Source organism: Lepisma saccharinum, chromosome 6, assembly GCF_977018435.1.
Source record: "Lepisma saccharinum chromosome 6, izLepSacc3.1, whole genome shotgun sequence".
Classification (NCBI taxonomy): domain Eukaryota; kingdom Metazoa; phylum Arthropoda; class Insecta; order Zygentoma; family Lepismatidae; genus Lepisma; species Lepisma saccharinum.
Window position 1 is genome coordinate 2754754 of NC_139234.1, and position 23179 is coordinate 2777932.

Below are 23179 nucleotides of genomic sequence, written 5' to 3' on the forward strand. Positions count from 1 at the left end.
AATTCACAAGTTAGAAAGGAATTACGGAATTTTTCATATGTAGCCAGTTTTCAATAAAATATTTGATTATTTCTAAAGTTAAAACTAAATTAGATTAGAGTGAAGTGTGATTGATGATGAAAGAAATTTTGTGATTTTTCAATCTCCTTAGGCTTTCTCATTATTACATGTTGATATTTCCACTGAGGTTTGGAACCCTCTGCTTGCAAGAACCACGAGTGCAGACTTATTCTTTGATGCATAAACTTCTCTTTTCTCTGTAAAGCAAATAACTTAACCCTTGCATATAAGTGAAGCAATTGAATCGTACAAAACAAAGGACCATATTTCTTTACATTATCAATGGGCCTAAAAAAGACAAGAATGTTAGATTCCGCGGAATTTTTAGTTATTTAAGCACATTTTTTAAAATTTGTGAAAAATGCCAACAATTCGCATTTTATGCTAAATTTGCATTATTTCGCTATTTCGAACAGGTGAAAAATGTGTCCAGACATCAGATGCATAAACACTACTTCGCAGAAATTAACATTTTCCACTGTTATCGCGTTCGCGAAAAATCAAAGTCGCTACCGATTGGAGGTTACTTTTTGGACACCCCTCATATAAAACAGTAGATAAAAAGTGAAAATTTAGCATGGCTGGCAGAGAAACATCAATTACTGAAGAAAGTGATGTGCATTTAGGATTGAATGATTCGAGTAATTATGATATTAAAATATTTATTATTTGTATTTTAGTTCATAACATTGGAAATTAACTTCACTCATTAAGAGATTAATAACCATCTCTCACGAGTTTAAAAAGACAGGGCAGGTTGGGGGTCGTGAATACGAGTGTTGCAGAAAACGTGACGTTGCACTTGTCAAATTTTTATAACGTTTACCAATGTAGATTTATGTTTCAGTTTCTCGTGACATTCAACATATATCCAGATTTGTTGGATTCTTCTTGATATCAAAGAATAGTGTAATGTTATTGTATGAAAGAAAACCTTCGTACGCATCGCTACATTAAATAAGGTTAAGTGAGCCAGAAGAGTAATAAAATTCCAGCAGCATATTTGCAGTGGTGCAGCAGACTAAGGCTCTCTTTATGCATGCGATTTTTGTTGGATGTTCCATGAGACAAACTTCGTAAACGACAAAATCATGTAGTACTGGAACTTCCAAGAAACATCAGATTCATGAGAGCGCAATGTGTGTGATTTTTGTCGCATGTTGTACTGATACATTTTGTCGACATTCAACATTAGTCACATTCGACAAATTACAGGGTTGCATAACGCCCTTACTTGCTTCCATGTTCGGCAAAATGCCATACTATGACGTCCGACAACTATCGGTGTCACAGCGGTGGTGCACCCCCCCCCCCCAACTGTTGACACTTCTGTTTCATCACTATTCCAATACAGACAAGAGAAAAATGATCATTCAATGCATTTTCTACGTAATATTTAGAGGCGTCTCAAATTTCTATCTCCCCCCTCCCATTTCTGGCGCTGTGGTTTGTGTTGTGCATAAAAGGGGCCTAAAAGTTGAGGCCAAGACTTAGCAACAAGATTTCCTGTTCCCATGCAGAACTTCATAACGACATATTTCAAAGCAAATGCCTGGCACATTCATTCCATCGCATAAAAAAATGCCCAATCAAGACAAAATTCCCTGACTTTTTTTGACCCATCAAATTCCCTGACTTTTCCCGGTTTTCCAGGTCTGTCGCCACCCTCTGTTTGTTCCGGCATAACTCTCGAGCGCCTGGAGCAATTTCAACCACAGTTGGTACACATATCACTTGGAATCTGGAAAGAAATACTGTGGGTAGGAAGGGGGTGACATGAAAAAACAATCGAAAACGACCGATATATTAGTGTGGAATCCAAAGTTTTCGGGGCCGCTGAGATGAATAGTAACACTCCCAATGCCGTTCAACTCCAAGATCATTTTACACTTGAGTTAGAATTCTTTGTTTTCCTGTGTAATAGAAGATTGGTATAAATAAATACCCGGGAAATGCCGGGCAATCAATTAGTATGCATATATATGCGTTGTCGTAGAAAACTGCGGCATAAATGAGGATGTGTTGCAGTGATTTCTCTTGTTAAAGTGCTAATCGTTAACACTGCTCCTAATAATCAGTATATTGTAGTGAAACTTACTTTTAAAAACAATTATTGTTCACCCTCCCTCTATGAATGACAAGATATTGAATGACTGGTCTTGACCTGTTTTGCACGACGCTATGTTTATTCGTTTGTTTGGAATCGTTTATATTTTATGTGAATTTCTCAAACTGATTATGTTTTCTTGCTTATTTCCACAGACTAGGAAAGAACGTTTTTATTTGTCTTGCAGAATGTAATTTTAACCGCTTCTGTTCATCCCTTCTTCACGCTATCCAGCTCTTGTTTATCTGAGCCGCATATTTTCGTTTTGTATCTCTGCAGAAACGCAATCTCAGGAATTCAAGGATCGCCGAGAGACCTGTCAACACTGCGACAGCGTAAGATCTAATATTCCTCCTTCTCGGCACGAGACGCTTCGCAGCTGAATTAATTACGTCCCTTGACACCAGGGGCTGTAGGCGAAGCAGCTCAGGAAACTGCGCCAGAGACCTCCAGCGGATGCTTCCGTAAATTCACGTCGAGTTGTGTTTCTTCCCGGAACCTATAGAGGGCAGATTACACGTGGATTGATTTCAGGAGAGCCGTGTTTCACGGAGTGAAGTTCTTGTTAGCTCGAAGCGGCAAGGTTGCCAGGTGCACTATTATTGTGGGAAAGTACTGAATAAAGCAGTACAGTAGAGAAAGTAGGAACAAGCTGCATTTGGTAGTACTTGCGCACCTTCAAGGCAAATACGAACGTCTTTTACTCTACGAGATGGCAACACGTGTCAAAACAAAAGACACGGGATTTTCTTGCATTTGGGTTGGTCAAGAGCCTCACAGGAAGAAAATTTTAAGGAATTGTTCGTCTGCCCACATGTGACAACCATCGGTATTGAAAAGAGATTGAACTAAAGATAGAATTTGGCAGTTTGAAAGAAACGAAACGACAGAGGCTAATTGTTGTTGGGTTACAGTTTGGACACGTTTGTCGCCTCCGAGAGTATATTGATTAATTGATTGATTTAGTTTGCTTTATTCGCAATTCTGCCCCTTTTGGCTCATCGCGAAGGTGAGGATTAGTGATGATATGATGGAATTGATGAAGGAGCGCTCCGAAAGAACACCCAAGCCGAGACCGAAATTCGAAACCAGGATCTCTGGCGTCGTAGTGCGCTGTGATAGCTCCACGGAGGCAGGGCCAAGAATTTATACAATACATATAATATATACAAGAGTAAATTTATATTTTTACTACATATACTTGTTTATAATTTTGTTATTAATATTTAGATGAACACTGGGATGAAGAAGGGGATGCCTGAACATAAGGGGTGCACAAGCAACCTTTGCACCCCCCCCTGGCACAGCCTGTGATAATATTGCAGCGACTCCCATTTGTCCATAATCCATTTTACAAAATCCCGAGGTATTCCACTGTTCAATTCTGAAGAATGACTATCTACAAGGTGTGACAATAAAGTTCGGTGAATGATCCCGAATATCGAAAGTAGACGAATTCTTAATGAAACCTACCTTACTGTCCTTCGAAGTAGTCCCCTCCCATGGCTATGCACCGTTGAGAACGGCTGTACATGTCCTGGAAACTTTCAGAAAAGTCTTCTTTCGGGATGGTGTTTAAGACCCTCGTCACGTTCCGTTGGATGTCCGGAATATCCTCAAATCTCTGACCTTTCAAAGCGATTTTGAGGCGTGGGAAGAGAAGGAAATCTGGAGGATCCAGATCCAAATTTCTTGCAATGCATTGCTACAGAGGATGAGAGCTGGTGTGTGAGGTACGACCCTGAAACGAAACGCCAAAGCATGGAATGGCGTTCTCCTGCATCGGAAGAAGGCCAAGGCGAAAAAATCACGCATCAAGACGATGCTTATCACTTTCTTTGACAGTGATGGCATGATCCACAAGGAATCCCTGCCGGAGGGAACAACAATTTTTCCGCCTTGGCGTTTCGTTTCAGGGTCGTACCTCACACACTAGCTCTCATCCTCTGTAGCAATGCATTGCAAGAAATTTGGATCTGGATCCTCCAGATTTCCTTCTCTTCCCACGACTCAAAATCGCTTTGAAAGGTCAGAGATTTGAGGATATTCCGGACATCCAACGGAACGTGACGAGGGTCTTAAACACCATCCCGAAAGAAGACTTTTCTAAAAGTTTCCAGGACATGTACTACAGCCGTTCTCAACGGTGCATAGCCATGGGAAGGGACTACTTCGAAGGACAGTAAGGTAGGTTTCATTAAGAATTCGTCTACTTTCGATAATCGGGATCATTCACAGAACTTTATTGTCAGAGGTTGTAGTTTGTAAAGAATTGAAAAAACGTTCACCTACCTTAATCAGAACCGAAGGAAATATTTCTCAAGGTGGAAAAAAGTTAAGTCACGTGTTGATAACTTCTCGAACACTGAAAAAAAAAGTCTTACTGCAAGTGGATCCTCATCGAGCTAACACATTCATGAATCGCCCTGTATATAGTCGCCATCGTAATCTACACCCTGTATAATCACAGATTAAGACCATACATTATTCCGGAACGTAAGAATTAAGGTTCTAAAAGCTGGAATGCCGCCTAAATTATAATTCAATAAGACTACCTTCGCGTGGTATTCCGAAAAGAAAAAAAGAATTTAAAAGGAGAAGAAGATGGAATGGGGAGGGGGGGGCGAAGCGGCTTCATCCTCCATGACAAATCTCTCCGAGTTGGGTCCTTTGAAGAAATAGAGTAGCGAGGATAAAAAAAGAGAAAGAAGTATTAGAAGAAAAGAAGGAGGAGAGAAGACGAGCAGAATCACTTTCGTTAAATGGAGGTAGGGAGGGACAGAAGACTTGTGATAAATGGGTTTAGCGCAAAACCCGAAGGGAGAAGGGAAGTCTGAGACGGAAACAAATAAAACGTAACCTCGCTGCACAATCTGACATATGTAGCAGAGAAAATTTGAACAGATAAAAAATCCCAGTAAAGAGAGAAATACTTGCGGCGGGTTTGTTCGTAGGAAATGAAGGTTCTTCTGCGAAGAATTTGGATCCCGTCACAAGAGGGCAGGGCGAGCGGCGTTTGTGCGAAAACCAACTTTCAAGATGATCACATAATGCACACATATATCACTTCATTAACGAAAGCCAAAGACAGGGTGGCTACAAACAAGCAGAAATGAAATTCCCTGACTTTTCCAGGTTTTCCAGGACAAAATTTACATTTTTCCCTGACAATTACAAACTAAACTAAATCGATGTTTTTGCAAATGGAAATAATATACTCATACAGATCCACGTATGGTTTTGCCAAGTACCAATATTATCTTCTATTAAATTGACTTAATTTCTCTATTCTCTATGATTTGAATTCAAACTGCAAAATAGTGAATTTGGAAAATTATTAAAATTCACAAGCTAAGGAAGGATTATGGAATTTTGTCATACACAGTAAGTTTAAAATAAAATACTTGATTATTTTTAAAGTTACGACTAAATGAGATAAGAGTGAAGAGTGATTGATTAAGAAATACAATTTGTAATTTATCAGTCTCCTTATACATTCTCAGTATTATATGTTGATATTTCCACTGAGGTTTGGAACCCTCTGTTTGCAAAAACTATGAGTGCGGACTCATTTTTCAATGCATAAAGCTACTTCTCTCTTCTCTGTAAAGCAAACAACTTAACTCTTGCATATAAGTGAAACAACTGAATCGAACAAAATAAAGTGTCATATTTCCTTACATTATCGATGGGATTTCTGCTTCAGTACACTATATCCAAGTGAAGTGCTGTGAAACTGACAACATGAAGTTATACCATTAATGCTGACGAAAAGGGTATGTAAGTATTAGAAATTTAACGCAAGGAATTTATAGAATTGCATTGTATAGGTATCCGATTTAGCTAACCAACACATTAAAACAGGAACACTCTAATAATAAAAGCTTCTGAAAGTTCATATACGAGGGGCATCCTGAAAAAAGCTCCAATGGTGCCTATACGCAGCACTAGTGGTCGGAGAGCGACACACACACACACACATGAAGGCAGGAAGAAGTGGCATGTAGCTGTAATCTGGTACAGTTGCAATGCAGCAGGTTTAGGACAGTTCTAGGTTAAAGATTGCAGCTCTCATACAGTCTCCCACCGACTGCGATGTAGCCTACATTGCACGCTCAGAATTTGGCACAGAGCCACCAGCAATAGTGTGATTTGTGCAGACCGGACGTCGTGAGTGATAGTATGGTCAGACGATGGTGCAGACAATTCATGGAAGGCCAATCAAATGTGCACAAACCCCTAACAGCTGAGTACACACGCGCCCCTTGCATCACTTCAGGCGAAAGATCTTAGACCACTCCCTGTGACCGACTTTCATATCTTTGTTTAACTGAAGAGGTTTCTGGCAGGGCAAGGATTTGACAGCTACATTACGGTAAAGATAGTTCCAATCTTTGCTGTCAGACACATATACCATCGGCATACAAAATTTAGTGCCATGCTACGACAAATGACAGAACAACGGTGGTGATTATGCCGAAAATTAGGTTAGGACTCACTGTTACTAATGCAATAAATTACACCTGATATTCTTGTTTTATTTATGCCTAATCGGTAGGGACCCTGATATATTTTTTTTCAAATTGGTATATTTTCTTATTTTTTATTTTTTACATTACGGTGTTATTTTTCCCAAAATTCACATTTTCCTTTTAGCGCATTTTCTGGCAAATATCTGAAATTATACCTTCATGGTGTTTTTAAACTACTGTTTCAAATTGTAAGTCACATGGCTTACGCCTCTTCGCGAGAGTTTGATATCTTGAAAGTTATTTTGGGAAAGTTATTAATTTTAAGGTAAGGATTTTAGATAATGGACTTTTGGTGTGGAGTTAGGGCCCCACACTTTCTTGATCACGGCTGAAGGTGGGGGTGATGTGATCAGCACCACACTCCTGGCTACCTTTATCCCTCAAAGTTTCCTCAAGGTACCAGCTTCATATGATGCTGGGTGGGCACCGGAGCAGTTTGAATAGGTGGAAAACATCCCGGTTCTCCCCCGCAGGGATCGACCCCGGGTCTCTCGCATAGTGCGCACTTAGCTTGGTAATTCAAAACATATCTCGTGCGACAAATACGAAGATGTGGCTCCCGTGTGACGGTAGATACGCAGTCGATCTTCTGTTATAACCCTGCCACTTTGCTCTGTGATGCAAATGGTTTTGATAGAAGTTGAAAAAATCGTGGGAAATAAATGATTTAATGTGGCTGTCGGAATTATTCCACGTACGTATAACTCTATAGTTTAGTCTTGAGTAAAATGTTGGAAAACTTGCATGTTCTATGTACACAAACATGGCCTAGAAAAGACAAGAATGTTGGATTTCATGGAATTTTTCGTTGTTTTAGGACATTTCTTTAAAAAAAATCGCTGAAAACGCTAACAATTCGCATTTTATGCCAAATTCGCATTATTTCGATATTTCGAACGGGCGAAAAATGTGTCCAAACATCACTGCACATTCCTAAACATAATTTCGCAGTAATTACCATTTTTCACGGTTTTGGCGTTTGCGAAAAATCAATGTACCTACTAATTGGAAATTACTTTCTGGCCACCCCTCGTATAAATCAGTAGATGGAAAGTGAAAATTTAGCAGGGCTGGCAGAGAAAAGTGAATTCTTGAAGGAAGTGATTTGCTGTTATGATTGAATGATTCGAGTAAATATGATATTAAAATATTTACGTATTTATTATTAGTATTTTATTTCATAATATTGGACATTAACTTCACTCAGTGAGAGATTTAAGACCATCTCTCACGAGATTAAACAGACAGGACAGAGAGTGGCGTTAATTTCATTGCAATACTAGTGTTGCCGTAAATTTGAGGTTGGGAGCATGCACTTGCCAATTTTTATAACGTTCACCAATGCAGATTTATGTTTCACTTTTTCGTGATAGTATTCAATTATGTATATCCCGTTTGGTTGGATTCTTCTTGATATCTATGAATATTGCATGTCATTGTAAACGTATGTTAACTTGTGCGAAACCAGTAATACGTCAGGATGATAAAAGAAAGCCTTCGTAAGCACTGCTACATTAAATAAGGTGAAGTGAGCCAGAAGAGTAATAAAATTCCAGCAGCATATTTGCAGTCTAAAGCTCTTCTTGTTTATGCAAGCGATTTTTGTTGGATGTTGCAGTCCATGCAATTTCTGTCGCATGTTGTAGTGAGATACTTTGTCGGGTGGCGATATTCGACAAAAATCGTATGTATATGGAACATATTTGTTACCATGTTCCTTCAGTTTGCCCAACAAAATGCCTTACTACGAAGTCCGACAACTATCGGACGGCACCAGCCGCTCTTATCCCCTCCATCTGTTGACAAGTCCCCTTTCTACTCCCATACGGACAAGAAAAAAATGATAATTAAATGCATTTTCCACTTAATATTAAGAGGCTTAACCTTTACTCCTCCCCCCCATGGCGCAGTGGTAGCGTCCTTGCCTTGCAATCAAGGTGTCCCGGGTTCGATACCCGGTGGAGGCACAAGTGGTTCGGATCCCACTTTAAAAAACAATTAGCCTTACTGTGCATAAAGTGGACTTAAAACAGCAACTCAAACCAAAACCTTTACTCCTCCGATGATACCATATGGTATCATCAGAGTAAGGTCGTACTGCCCGATGATAAAATATGGTATCATGGTGCTGATTACGAAATGAATGTGCTTTTTGGACCTTCATACTCTTATGTTTGGGTGGAAACTCTGACACAGGTCTGCATCAAGCCTGGGAAATTCATATTGATGACCAACCTCCGCAACATATCCATGCCACATTTCCGAACAGAGTTTCACATTTTGGCTCATTATTCAATTTGTATGGCACCCAAGAACATGAAACATGTTTCAATCTCTTTGGAAACGTCTATTCTTTGAAGAGAATACTAAGGTTTGCGTCTTCTCCCAAAAATAGCGGGAGAAGAGGAGGTAAACTCCAGATTTTTATGTTGTTTTTTTCATTGAAATTAGGTGGTCGCGCCCCCAAACCCCCCTTCCTCAGTTCGGTGTTCTTAATTGTATACGGTTGCATGCTATGATGTTCTAGCTGAAAACCAAAACTTATTCGAAGTAGATTGCTCCAATAGTACCAGAGTTATAACAATTTTCCTCCAAACATGCAAATTACCTATTTTTTGGAAAAAAAATCACATTTTGGTATATTATTCAACTTGTATGGCACCAAAGAACATGAAACATGTTTCATTCTCTTGAGAAATTTCCATTCTTTGAAAAGAATACTAAAGTTCGCGCCTTCTTCCCAAATAGCGGGAAAAGAGGGGGTAAACTCGAGATTTTTGTGTTTTTTTTTCATTGAAATTCGGTAGTCGCACCCCCAAACCCCCCTTCCTCGGTTCGGCGTTCTGAATTGTACACGGTTGCATGCTATGGTGTTTTAGCTGCGAAACAAAAGTTATCCGAAGTAGATTGCTCCCATACTGCCCGAGTTATAACAATTTTCGTCAAAAGAGTGTTAGAAGTCAATGAAGACGAAATTCCCTGACATTTCCCTTACTTTTTTTGACACCTCAAATTCCCTGACTTTTCCCGGTTTTCCAGGTTTTCCAGGTTTGTCGCCACCCTGCAAAGAGATAATTTTAATGCATTTGATGACACTATTCAGAAAAAAATCATGTTATAGCATATACTTATTTTAACAAACTCTCACTCCACCTGAATCATTAGTAAAATAATGCACGTATATTCTTGCACATCGCACTACGACGCCAGAGGTCCCGCGTTCGAATCCTGGCCTGGGCATGGATACTTGTGAGTGTCCATTCATCAATTTCATCATATCATCACTCATTCCCATCTTCGCAAATTAGCCAAAAGTGGCACAAAAGTGAAGTAAAATAAATCAAACCAATCAACCAATATCATAGGAAATGGAACACGTAAATTTAGGGAAACACATGACTCTGCATTAAACTACATATCTCCTCAATCCCTAACTCTGAAGGCACGAAACAAAAACCAATTTCTAGAGGAAATTATAAGCTATGAATTTGGTTCAGTGACTTTAGGACGTAAATTCCATATTTTCTTACATATTTGATGTTTTTTGTGTCCGAAACCAACTTTTACGCTAATTCTAAAAATTAAGGAAAATATTTGAATCTTTCTAATTCAATTAACATTTATGGTAGCTCTATCAAACAAAAACCATAATTTAGCAAATTTTCTGTTCTTTCATTTTGGTTATCTTTACTTTTTGTGTACAATGCACCGTTTTAGAGATATTATTTTTTTTAATTTTGAAGTTGATTTTTCGCCGCCATTTTTCAAGATGGCGAAGTAAAATAAAGAAAATCAATCAATCAACGCATATTCTTCAAAATATGTACAGGGCAATTTAAATATGCTTCAATCATTTCGTATATTAACTATGAAAAAAATATATTTGGCATGCTCGAGGAATTAGCAGCCTTTCTAACAAATGTAATGATATTTCTTCCGCGAGAAAATTGTAACAAGTCTATTGCCATGTTTCTAGTATTTTAATCGATTACTGCAAGACAACAATTTCGGAACAACAACATATACAAAGTTGTCAAAAATTTAAGTACAAATCGTGCTCAGATATATATCTGTCTATAGGTTAAGCAGAAATGAAACTATAGTTTAGAGTTGAATGACCCAGATCTCCTATTATTGCATCACATGAAAAGATTATCAACTAAGGAAATATTATTATTGATTCATTTATGTTTATTAATAAAACACTTAAAGCTACGGTCCTTGGCTTCACCTCAGCAGATGAGTTGTATTACTTACTAATTTCTTCTCGACTGATATATAAAATTTAACAATGCAGGAATCTACTGTCCACCACTAGATACAGTAGGATTCATGAGTATTACCGTGCAAATTGTCCACGAGTATTTTCACAAATTTTTCTCTTACATCCTACGTGTTTTTAAGTCATGGATTTTTATGTATGGGTGCAGAAGTTGTCAAGAGCTTGTTTTGAGTTTTCTCTTAATTCTTGAACCTCTTATTGGGTCAAATAAAGTGTACGAACATGGTGATGGACAATTTCCACGGTAATACTAATGGATCCCACTGTACAAGAAATCGACTATATTCAAAAACAAAGTTTAGGGAGAAAAGCCTTTTAATGGGCAGAGAAGCAAAAATGATTATTTTCCTTCAAATGAAACTTGCTCAACTGAAACATATATGTGTGTGTGTGTGTGTGTGTGTGTGGGTGTGTGTGTGTGTGTGTGTGTGTGTGTGTGTGTGTGTGGTGTGGGTGTGTGTGTGTGTGTGTGTGTGAGAGAGAGAGAGAGAGAGAGAGAGAGAGAGAGAGAGAGAGAGAGAGAGAGAGAGAGAGAGAGAGAGAGAGGAATCATGCAAGTTAATTTTTTACGATTTTTCTTGTGCTGTAAGTTGGAGGACTCTATTATTGGAGCAAATGATCTTTTTTTCTAATTAAGGCTTTCTACTGTTAATAGAACGCAATTTAAGGCATACGCAGTAAATTAATTTCATAAAATTTAATAAATGCCATATTATTATCTGCAAGAAATCAACGTGAAGTTACTTAAACATGGTCTCACTCTCATCAGCATAAATTTCACTTGAAGAAAGATCAATAATAAGCACCCTTTTGTAATTGGTTGTTGTAGACATGGGCCAGTTACGCACAGTTATTAAAAGTCCCAGATTATACCTTGACGAATACGTCACAAAATCGCGACATACAGCACAATGATGATGAAGGAGAAGTCTGTGTGTGTGTATGTAAAGTAAAGTCAGCGAATCCTGGCATCCGTTCTTAAATACATCTTGAAAGAATTATGCTGTGAATTTCCTTTCAGTGAGGCAATATTTCCACTATGAACAGCTTTGCGAGCTGGAGCCATTGTGTGGTTTAACCTGCACTGCAGGATAATTGTGGGAGAACTCCGGGAAGATCGAATATGTGTGAACCAGCATTCTTTTTGAATTATTTCCCGATTCCACTTAAAACCACTTCGAAAGAAATGAGATGATTCAATTATTGTTCTTTTTTATGCAGTGGCGCTAGCGTCGCATGATCCAAACCGAAACAATGTCGCGGCGCAATCCGCAAAATTCGCATTGATGGCTCGCTCGCTGAACCATCTGCCCGCTTTTACTCCAGAAAGCCTATTTCGTTCCGCAGGGCAGTAAAACTCGCTCCTAAGCACCCGCTTTAAAAATCCTGGCTAGTTAAATGCCAAACTGCTCGCGTGAGATACCTTAAAAATGAGAGGGTACGACCAGAGACGCGCCTGGTGGCTGGTCCTAAACGCTTTGAAGCTTTGCTAAGTAAGAGAAATTGAGGAGACAAGGGTCAGGCGTAAAAAGGCCAGGTAACACGAATCCCTAAATGCAGTGCTGCGCTAAAACGTCAGTGTTGCCATCTTCCAATTTAATTTTCCCCCAGCTAATACAGAGGTGGAAAACACAAGACAAGTAAAAAGTAAAACATGAATACAGGCAGAGATGTACTCTAATCTCTTTTGTCCCGTCTAGACAATTTCCTAAATATAAGCAATTAGCTGTCAGTACCTCAACTTCGAAAACTGAACATCTCAATACCTTGTTCAAAGTTTAAACTTCCACTAATTGTGTGTTCAACAGGGACGTGGGTAGACACTAAAAACATTTAACATCTTCAGCACAGGAACGTGTTAATAAGGTTTATATAATATCTTTAATACATATTTTAATACACTCTTGATTTACTTATAAATTAGGACCAACGGCTGTCCGAATCAAGAATTGTTTTCATTGCGCAAATGTACACTCCTGTTCAGATAAAGCGGCACATTCTTCAAATGTTCAACCCTATAAAGTGTTCCACTTTATGTGAACAGAAGTGTACCTTTAACCAATCGTTTCTTACTATTATTTAGAGACAGAAAGAGAAACAGGGAAAAAATATTTTGAACTCACGTTACATATGATCATTTTCTTTGAAAGGGGGGACAACACAATAATTGGCATAGAAACAGAATTTTATAAGAGAGTAATGGGCGTAAGCAGAGGCACGGCCAACTGTGGGATTCTTAAGGAATTGGGACTGAACAGAGACACGGTACAAGCACGGATGAGGGTTGTTAAATATTGGATGCGATTATCACAAGAGGGCCAAACTACGCTGAGGGGACAATGTTTGGAAATACAGACAAGGGAGGAAAACGTTTCCAGCTGGGGTCTGGAAATGAAAAATATCTTATATAATAGCGGAATGGGTTGGGTATGGGAAGAGGGAGGAAGGGGGGCATCTCATCAGAAAATCAAATCAGAAACAGGTTACTCGACATAGACAAACAAGAAATAATAGCAGACTGCCAAACAAAGACCTCAATCAGGGAACAGTTAAGAGTAAGAGAATGGGGGAAAGCGAAATATATCCAGGTTGTGGGAAAAAATGAAAGAAGCGCACGGACAAGCATATCCTACTGAACTGCCCTTCTACACGTGACCTAAGGGACAAATGGATGAAAAACTTAACAGGCAGGGAGGTGATAGAAGTGGTAGACGACAGAATAAAGATAAAGGAAGCGGGGCAGCAAGTGGGGAAATGCCTGGGAGAAGTAAGAGAACGGGGGGGGGGGAAAGCTATTAGAAAAGGCAGCGAAATGAGTGATCATGCTCCAGACGAGCCATCTTTATAGTGTAAGTGTGTGTAAAGTAAAATGTATGCGTGTTTTGGTGATAGTGCAGGAAAAGAGAAGGGGAGAGGAAGAAGGAATAAAGACTGGAAGAAGAACTGTTGAGGGAGGGGAAGAATGTGTATATAGGGGACAAAGTAAGATACAGCTTAAACGAAAACTAAATGTAACAAAATAGTGTAGAAAAATCAAAAATATGTAGTGCGTACAGCCTATGGCTCGCACAAAAAGAAAATAAATCTATCTATCTATCTATGCGCGGCCCTGCTCCACAGTTAGCTGCGACAGGGTATAGACACGCGACATTGTGTGGACATAAGAATGTGGACGTTTAGATGTCTGCAGGGCAAGTGGAGGGGCACACATCTAGTTTCATTGACCATTTTCCTAAACTCTGAGGGTTTCTACATCAAAGTATGTAAGCAGGTGTGTAATAAACCATTATTTACACTTCCATTTCCGAATAGTAGTGCCATCTATTAGCAATGGTAAGAAATTACTAAGCTATGGTTCGAATAATAACTTGAATGCATCTATGATTCACTTTTCATTTCCAATTTTGCTGAGTGAATGAAACAAGAGAAACGTTCTTGAATATTCAGTAGATCCCATTGTGTGTATATTCCATCATTAGTAAAAGTAACCTTACCAATTCTGGCAAAAGTGGTTACTGGATATTTGTATAGACTAACGCTTATGTTTATTTTAATTGAGGCATCTGACCTCTGGCGAGGGATTCTAAATGAGACGACAAAAGAGTATCGAAATTCAAGACATAAAAAAAATGCGTGACTTAAAGGGAGACCTTCACTTACTACATCTTTTCATGAGAGGCGGCAAGAACGATGAACTCGTAATTATCTTTTAATATTGAAAGCGACAACAGTACACACTGCTTTTCAAACTGTCTGTTCATGCTTGTCAATTTAAAGCAGTTAGCAATTCACGTGCTTCATTTGATCTAGAGAGAGAGAGAGAGAGAGACAGAAGCTAATATTCACGGGTAATAAACTCCCAGATGTCCTGAGAGATTATTCGGCTGGTGGAATAGGTGCGCCAACCATAAAAAATGTTATTCTGGGAGAATCACGAGCCTCCTGTTCTGGCAACTGTGCAACAATGTAGTGCTCATAACCGGAGATAGCTATGAATTCCAAAACGTCGCCATTTTAACGGCCCAACTGCGAGACAAGTGACAGATAATAGCTAATGAAACACTCCGGAGTATCTCCCTTTGTCACAGACATCTCCCCTCCAGTTCAGTGTTGCCAGCTAACTCGTCAAAATTTACCAATTCCACCGAAGAGAAAAAACATCTGTAACCTGGTACATATATAAACTGGAATATACCACGATGAATGTGAACTGGATTTCGAGAGACAAGCAAGAAGTCCCTAGTACGAAGTGCTGCATTTTCGCTTCCTAATATACGACTGACTGACAATAAAATTCGAAAACAGGAATACAGCACATCTTAATTGCTGAAATAATAATAAATTAGCTAGTAAGATAGTCCTTTCAAATAAAACCCATTCAAATTAGTCTGCATCAGAAAACTGTGAAGTTTTTTTTAGAAACAGAAAATATAAACGGCTACAAGCTTCCGACGCAATATATAACTTTCGCTTCTAACTCTATATGGTGCATATAAACTCTCTCTTAAAACATCACACAACCCTGAAAGATATACATTGCAATTATAATTCATTACGAGCCATTAACATGGCTGTGCACTTAGTAGTATAGGCTACTCTTCGAAGGGAAAATGTGATATTTACGAGAGTGTGTCTGGCAACAGTGCAGGTTTCATGCTGAAGTAAACGTCATTCCGGTTTTATCGGTGGATGAGAAATGGCGTCGGCTTTAGTTGCAAGATGTAAAGGTACCTTAGGTTTATGAGTTGCAATAAAAAGCGAACAGCAAGTCTGTAGTTCGTTAGGCATGGTGCATGAGGACAGCTCGTATTCGTTATCTGTGAGAATGATTTATCAGATGCTGTCGCATTTTCGGAAGCGAAGCATTATAGGGGTTTCTTCTAGTGTGCCAAGCTAGAGTTCCTTTTCATTTGTCTTTCACCTGGCTTACTTCGCGTATTAAAAAGTCGCGGTGAATCATACCTGAATCGGCAACGTTGGCTAGAAGCCACGACTAAAAGACGGTGCGAGCCAATAAAAGAAAACAAGATAAGCCAATGGTACCTGCACATCGATTTCTTGGACACGCTTTCCGAACTTTATCTTCCCGTCATGACTCAAAATTGCGAAAACATCTGGAATATACACCATATAATTAGGAGACGTTGTCGCGGCTCGCGTAAAAGTGTCGGCATATATTTCATGTTGTGTGCTGGGCCAGTGTGGCAAACCTTGTCATTTCCCCACTATTTCCCTTCTTCCTCGTCGACGTCATTCCTACCTGTCCAAGGTTATCACAAATAGTTATTTCCAGACAGGAGCAAGCAGAGTAATTTTACCCTCCTCCCAAAACCCCTACAAGAGATTGCTTGAATTTTCTCGCCTTCTAGGTACGAACCAATCTTACTTGTAGTTATCCGTCCCATAATGGAAATTAATTTTATGTATTAAATAGGTGTTACCTGGCATTAGGGAGGGGCGGAGTGGCCCTCTTGTGAAGCTCCATACCATGTTTCCTGTTGTGGTTAAACGGCAGAAGCGACGTCAACACATGACTTTTCAATTGTCACCCTCGGTTCTTTTACCACTGATCATCGTATATTGCAGGGTGATCCAAAAGTACCTTGGCTAAACTTTTGATGGTCAAAACTCTACACAGTCTTCTTTCGCGTATTATAATGACTGGTTCATTGAGCATTTACAAATATTTTACTAAAAGGGCTACGTTATAACATTTTCTGTTTAGGTCATAGTGTGGATTCTCCCTATATGTAATCATTGCCGCGAGGTAGAACTATATGTTGACGAGATATGTTTGATAGTTGCAGAAATATTGATTTGATGAGGAATATCGCACATGCGCCCAGTCTCTGTGGCCACTCATCAATTGCATCACGCAATGTATCGAGATGGATATTTGCCACTGCCTTCAGAAGAGAACGCTTTAATCTGGCAACACTGGGGCGCCTTTCCTTGCATGCCATGGATTGAAGTACAGACCGCAATTTGTAGTCCAGGGCGTTCTTGTTGGGACTGCGAGGTGACCAGTTTGAGGGGGTTGTTCGAGCTTTATGAGCTGGTGCAGAATCCTGTTGAAAGATTATATAGTTATCCTATACTGACTGTGAATAAATAGAACATTCTAAATGACAGTGTTTTGAACATAGCTTAGATTATATACCTTTACATATGCCCCATTCAAACTTTTGGTCATAATCCTCTATTCCCTCAAAACTACCAAACAGACCAACGATACTAGCAGTAACAAACCTTGAAGCCTTTGTAAAGTAAACGACAAATAAAAAGTACGTTTCTTTATTCATCAGGTACGCACGTCTATTTACACATGATGGATGTGATCACAATGAATGTTATGCCACAATGCTAGCATATTTTAGGCATATTGTAAAAATTTATTGTGTGTAATTAGTATCTTTATTCTGTACATAAGATTGAAATTAAAAAGTTTTATGGTATGAATGTGGAAGTATGAATATTATATTGTATAAAATATTTACTTTTATCTTTCCGGTAAAAGCCATACGGAGAACTTTTCATGTGTGTAAGAATTCTTACTAGATATTGACTAAAGTATCACTTAAGGCTGGAAACACTGGGCCAATCACCGCGAATCTAACCCGGAACATCTTGTTTACAGGGTATTTTAATCAGGGTGCCTACAAGGCATGCAACATGCACCACCGAACAAACGCAACGCCATCTCTTAACAGAGCATTGAACTATGTCCTCGCGGGGAAGTCGTAAATCAGGCGAGAGGAAAAAAATTGCAGGACTTGGCAACATTTCTTCGTTCTGAACAGCACTATCTCTCTTCCTCTTACAGATCTTTTCTCCTTAGGAAATTCTGGCAGGTGGCCAGATGGAGTTGGGATCCACCAATGTTGATGTGAAAAGCTGTTTCCAACGTCTATTCTGGAGAAGACGCCCCCTTCCCACCGACTTCCGTATTATAACAGGCGAGGGAGAAAGGAAAGGGACGAGAAAGATAAAAAAAAGAAGGAAAGGAAAAAAGTTGGGGCTCTAAACTTTTTCTCTCTCTCTTCACATTGTAGTATCTTCTCCTTACTGTCTGCCGTTTCGCTGTTGAGTGACAAGTAGCGACGCCAAGCGGCGGATTACGGAAGAGAAAGGGAAAAGCGATTTTACTCCCTTTCGTCATTTTACACTCGAGTTTGAAGTGGAAAGCTGAAAATCTCCTATCCTTGCTTTCGAGTTGCTAGTAGTTCAGTCTTCCACCGCCTGGCAGCAGCACGTGGCAGACTATTCACAATAATTGTTTTTATTGGAGTTTATTTGAGCACAAATTCGATAATTAAAAGAAGTCCCTTACATTGCCTACACTTAACGAATATAGTAAAAATCTTACCACAATTTTAGCATAATAAGCTTCTAATTGGCCTTAAATTATTGTATTTTTCTTACTTTACGACACTCTTATACTCATAAGATCAAGGTTAGCACAGCGCACTACTACTACGCCCATGGGTGTCCGAAAGGGGGGGCAAGGGGGGCCGTGTCCCCCTGGAAAACGAAAGTAAACAAAAAATTATATATTTCACACATATAATTTCATTTCAGCCACAATCATATGTGTTAATTATTGCATGAATATGATAAATTCAAATTTAAGCTATGCTTTTTGAGGGAACAACACTATTATTGGGGAAAATGTGCCTTGTTTGTCCCCCCCTGGAACAAACACCATCCTTGCTACTCCCTGGAAAAGTGGACGTCCATGACTACGCCTGGGGTCCTGAATTCGAATCCCAGCCTGATCATGGGTGTTCCTTGGGAGTCTCTTTATCGATATCGTCACTCATCCTCAAAAATGGCAGAAAAGTGAAGTAAAATAAATCAAATGAATCAATCATTATCGTAAATTGCTACGACAAGAATTAATGATGAATTGATGAGGTAAAAACCACAATGAAAAATGCCGTGCATAGCATTCGATCATAGGACGCCCAACAAATTCAGTTTCTTTAAACCGGAGACACATTCAGTGCACAGTGGTTTGGGTCTCACTTTAAACTGTAGGTCCAGTCCTGATTAACCTATCTGAGCATAGAAGTGTGCTTGAAACAAACGTAGCCAACCGTACTACGACAAACGCAACGCTGAGGATAAATGATAATGTTATTGGGAAACGCAGAGTACATTTTTGATATTAAAGCAACCATTCTACTGATACTAATAGTTAAGCAACACATTTCAAACACTTTCCATGCAATGAATTATGAAACTAAACAATATTGATTAAGCATAACTAGACTTTTATATTTTACTAGAGTTTTAGCTACGTATAAGTGAACAATTTTGTTTCATAGGTGGTGGGACAGATAAAACACTGCCTCTTTACTTAATAAGAAATTTATTTTAATTTCTGCGAATTTTTAAATGATAAAAAATCAATTAAGACAAAGAGGGAAGGTAATTGACTTTTGAATGCTCTAGTGGAGTTGAGGGGGAAATGGAACAGTGAAAGGAGATAATAATTGTTTCTTGGTGTCACGCGGGTGGAACACAATACAAAACAAGAGTAAATCAAAAAGTTAAAATGAAAGTACAATACGTAAAATACCTTCTACCTTAATTATATATAATACATGAATTATTATCTAAAGAACAATTTTAGATTGTTGACTTGCAAGATACAATAAAGTTACAGCATTCGATTTAATTATAAAAATTGACATTCAGGGTCTCAAGAGAACAAACACGAAGAATTGGCTAGTTTAAAAGAGAATATCTTCCGAAAGTGCGCAAGAAATTACAAAATCGACAAAAATCCGACAATATTGTCTTATTGTTGTAGTTCCTAAGGAAATTAATTATTTGTTTTCTTCTAAAATGACGCCTTCAGCCAGTTTGAGGTGCGGAATTATAGTTAGTTTGTTTGAGAGAGTAGCTACATTGAATTAGATTTACTTAGAAATACCTGGCAACAATGCTGAAAGACAGTCACGGTCACGGTAGCACGGAAATCCAGTATTTGTAAGATATAAGATATTGTACAGTGGGATGCATAAGTGTTACCAAGCAAACTGTCCATCGTCATTTGTATTTTCTTTGTTTTACCCAATGACATCTTCAAGAATTGGAACCAAACGCCAAACAAGCAGCTGACAATCTCTGCACCAGAGAATGCAAGGGAAAAATTAAGGTTTGACATATTGCCGAGCGAGTCCCGCACCTTGGCCGTTCTTTGGGCTGCGGTTCGAATCTCCTGGGAGATGCGTAACAACTGTTCTCCTGAGATTTCGGCCTGTGTGTGGGACCACCCACCATCGTGAGGAAAGTGGGGCGCTACAAATGAGCAGTGGTCGGAAGTAGCGCGCTACTTGTAGCGTCGCTACTGTAGCTAGCTACAAAAATTGTAGCGGTAGATGTAGCGGCACTACATTTTGAAAATTGCATTTTGAGGAAAATTTTGAATGTGACCAGCAGCGTCAAAAAAATCGGCAAAGACGCTTACTTTTGCAGGAGGTTCATATAGACAGTCTATTACATGGAAATGCAGATAATCTAGATCATAAATATCTTGTTATCGCAGATTATAGTGATCTGCATAATTTATTTCATTAATATCAAATAAATCTAATATCCAGATAACTAAACTGAACTGACATATATGAATATATTCTGGATAACAGCTACGTTTATTGAGCTGCATCGCTATTTTGGGGAGAAACATGCCTCGTTTGCGGCTGCGCTGGGAAAAAAGCCTCAGGAACAAATCCTGTGGATATCCACGGTGTAAGAGAGAGGTAAATGTCATTAATTGCTGTGTAAAACACATCTTGCAGTGCAAAAACGAGCGATCCATTCTCCACTACAATGACAAAGCAAAAGTGCCACCAGCAATCAATAGTTCAGCATTGATCATTGTCAGTATACCTATAGGATCTCACCAGCAAGAAATTATTGTTACAAGAATGATACACATACACTTTCTGGAATTACAATTATTTTCGTCATTATATTTGTTCAGAAATTTTAAAATTGCAATACGTTCAGAACACTCGAGTTTACGCATTAGGTTCCTCAATATATTTTATAATATTGTAAAACGTTTGTATGTATGATCCGAACCACTAGTGTCAGCGCCAGGTATCGAACCTGGGGTCCCTTTGAATACAAGGTGACAAAATTTCCACTATGTCTTCAGGGAAGCATTCCCAACAGGAAACTTACATAAAGCATCGCTTCATTTGTTGCTCATTTAGCTATACCAAAAAAGCATCCCCCAGCTATCCGCAAAGTTAGAGCAAACATCTAACGAATTACGCTCGTATAATAAATAACGATCTATTTTCCAGTAAGTACAACTATCATACTAGGGGCTTCTTTTCAATATCCATTTTTTTGTATGCAAAAGTAGCGTAAAAGTAGCGAAGTAGCGAGTAGCGCACATGAGTAGCGTAGCGAACTACTTTTTGGTAAATGTAGTTGTAGTTGTAGCGAAGCTACATTTTTGGATGAGTAGCGTTAGCTGTAGCGAAGCTGCTTTTAAAATGTAGCGTTCTGATCACTGCAAATGAGTAGCGTAACGCGGTCACGGAAACCTACAACAACGACTGGGGGTTCGTCGTTCTGACCACACGTCACCCTTAACTGGTTGGATGATCTCCCACCTCGACAGGTGGGGAATGAGGAAGGCAGTCGGTAGGTAGGCCATGGCCCTCGCGGGCTGTTGCGCCACTGGTTATGACTAGACGTCGGAATTTAGGTTTTATACCTATTTTTTCCTTTACAGGGATGTAAGAAATAGTAATCAGTTATGTCAGTGTTTCGTTGAAAAATGCAACAACTGATGAAGTTTTATTGTGCCTAAAAAACTATTTTGCTTGTTAGAACCTATTTTAGGGTTATGCGCCTAAATCAAGCCCTTTTTTAGGTTTTTAAAGGTTTTTAAAGGTTTCACATAATTTTTGTGTCGCACAGAAGCATTTGCTTTTTATGGTCACGAAAAAATTCAATGACGAAAGTGTTTGAAATGTACTCTCTGTCGATTTCACTTTCCTCCAAGTCCATGTGATTTTTCAAAGATCTAAACAAAGCAAAATGTCTGGTGCCACTCTTAAGTGTACAGTCCAAAATGGTCTGATCTGTGTGGTCTTGCTCACTTTCGCGTCACTTCAGTGCTTTGTGGCATTCACGCCTTGCAAACTAACATTTCAGTATTGAAGTTCGTTGAAAGATTATTTTCAGCATATAAGATGATCCTCGCAGACAAAATTTCGGAGTTTGACTGTTGATTGCATGAAAAAAGATTGTTGCCTAACTATACGGCGAAAAGTGGATTTTTATAGCAAATTTCCAATGGTAAGTTCTGCCATCGCCGTAGTGTTATGCAACACACACAACGTTATGCAAGATAGTGCGTATTTCAGGATATAAGTATCTCATTTTCATTGCCGGTGACTATACCTAATCAACATTTTTCAGGAATTTCGAAAATTTTAAGTTGCTTTTATTTTAACGTACGTCAGGATTTTTCGAGCCTACTTTAAGTTTTTTCGAACCTATTTTCGGATTTTTAGAGCCTATTTTAGGTTCTAAAAGCACACTTTTAGAACCTAAAAATCCGACGTCTAGTTATTACATATTGGCGAGCAATACTTGTGCATCCCACTATACAACACAACTTGAATGTACAACGAAGAGGTCATATTCAAGATGCTAAAGAGGCCCCTTCAAACTGTTGCTTTCATACTGTACTCATTACGGAACCTTTCTAATAACAATTGTGTCAGTTTTGCGGCACTTTTCAGGTGGTCAAGTTGAAAAAATGTGCCGAAAATTCCCACAATGTAAAGAGTAACCGTTTCATATTAAGTTCACAAGATTCCAACCATGAAACTCAATATTAAACATCCATTGGAGAAATTGTTCGTTAATCAAGTGGTTTCCTATTTGTCAAGTGTCAAACATTTTTTACCAATATAAAAAACTGAACCAATTCTGAAAATTCATTCAACATTTTGAAAAATGATCTATGAAACTACTAGTAGTGCTCCGAGGTACCATAAGAGACCAAAGTTTTAGCGAAAATAACAATAAAAATAAAACTACTTTGCTTTTTCTATAGTATTCTTCATAGAGTAGGTAGTTGTAACCTTATTATTGTCCTCTTTGATTATCGCCAAAACTTTATTTCTGATTACATAAGCATGGTTATTTCTTTGTCTGTTTGAG

The 23179-nt window shown here is 38.8% G+C and overlaps 2 protein-coding genes and 1 non-coding gene across 3 annotated transcripts in view; 2 read left to right on the forward strand and 1 right to left on the reverse strand.

Moving 5' to 3' along the window:
- The window catches only part of tay (tay bridge kinase), a 624643-nt gene that overhangs the window by 588326 nt on the left and 13138 nt on the right, over positions 1-23179 (reverse strand). The gene's annotated exons all lie outside the window — the stretch shown is intronic.
- Positions 1-23179, forward strand: part of LOC145988503 (uncharacterized) — a 68602-nt gene that overhangs the window by 25226 nt on the left and 20197 nt on the right. The window lies entirely within an intron of this gene.
- Positions 8595-8666, forward strand: TRNAA-UGC (transfer RNA alanine (anticodon UGC)). Its single transcript has one exon. It is a non-coding gene; the product is annotated as a tRNA-Ala (tRNA).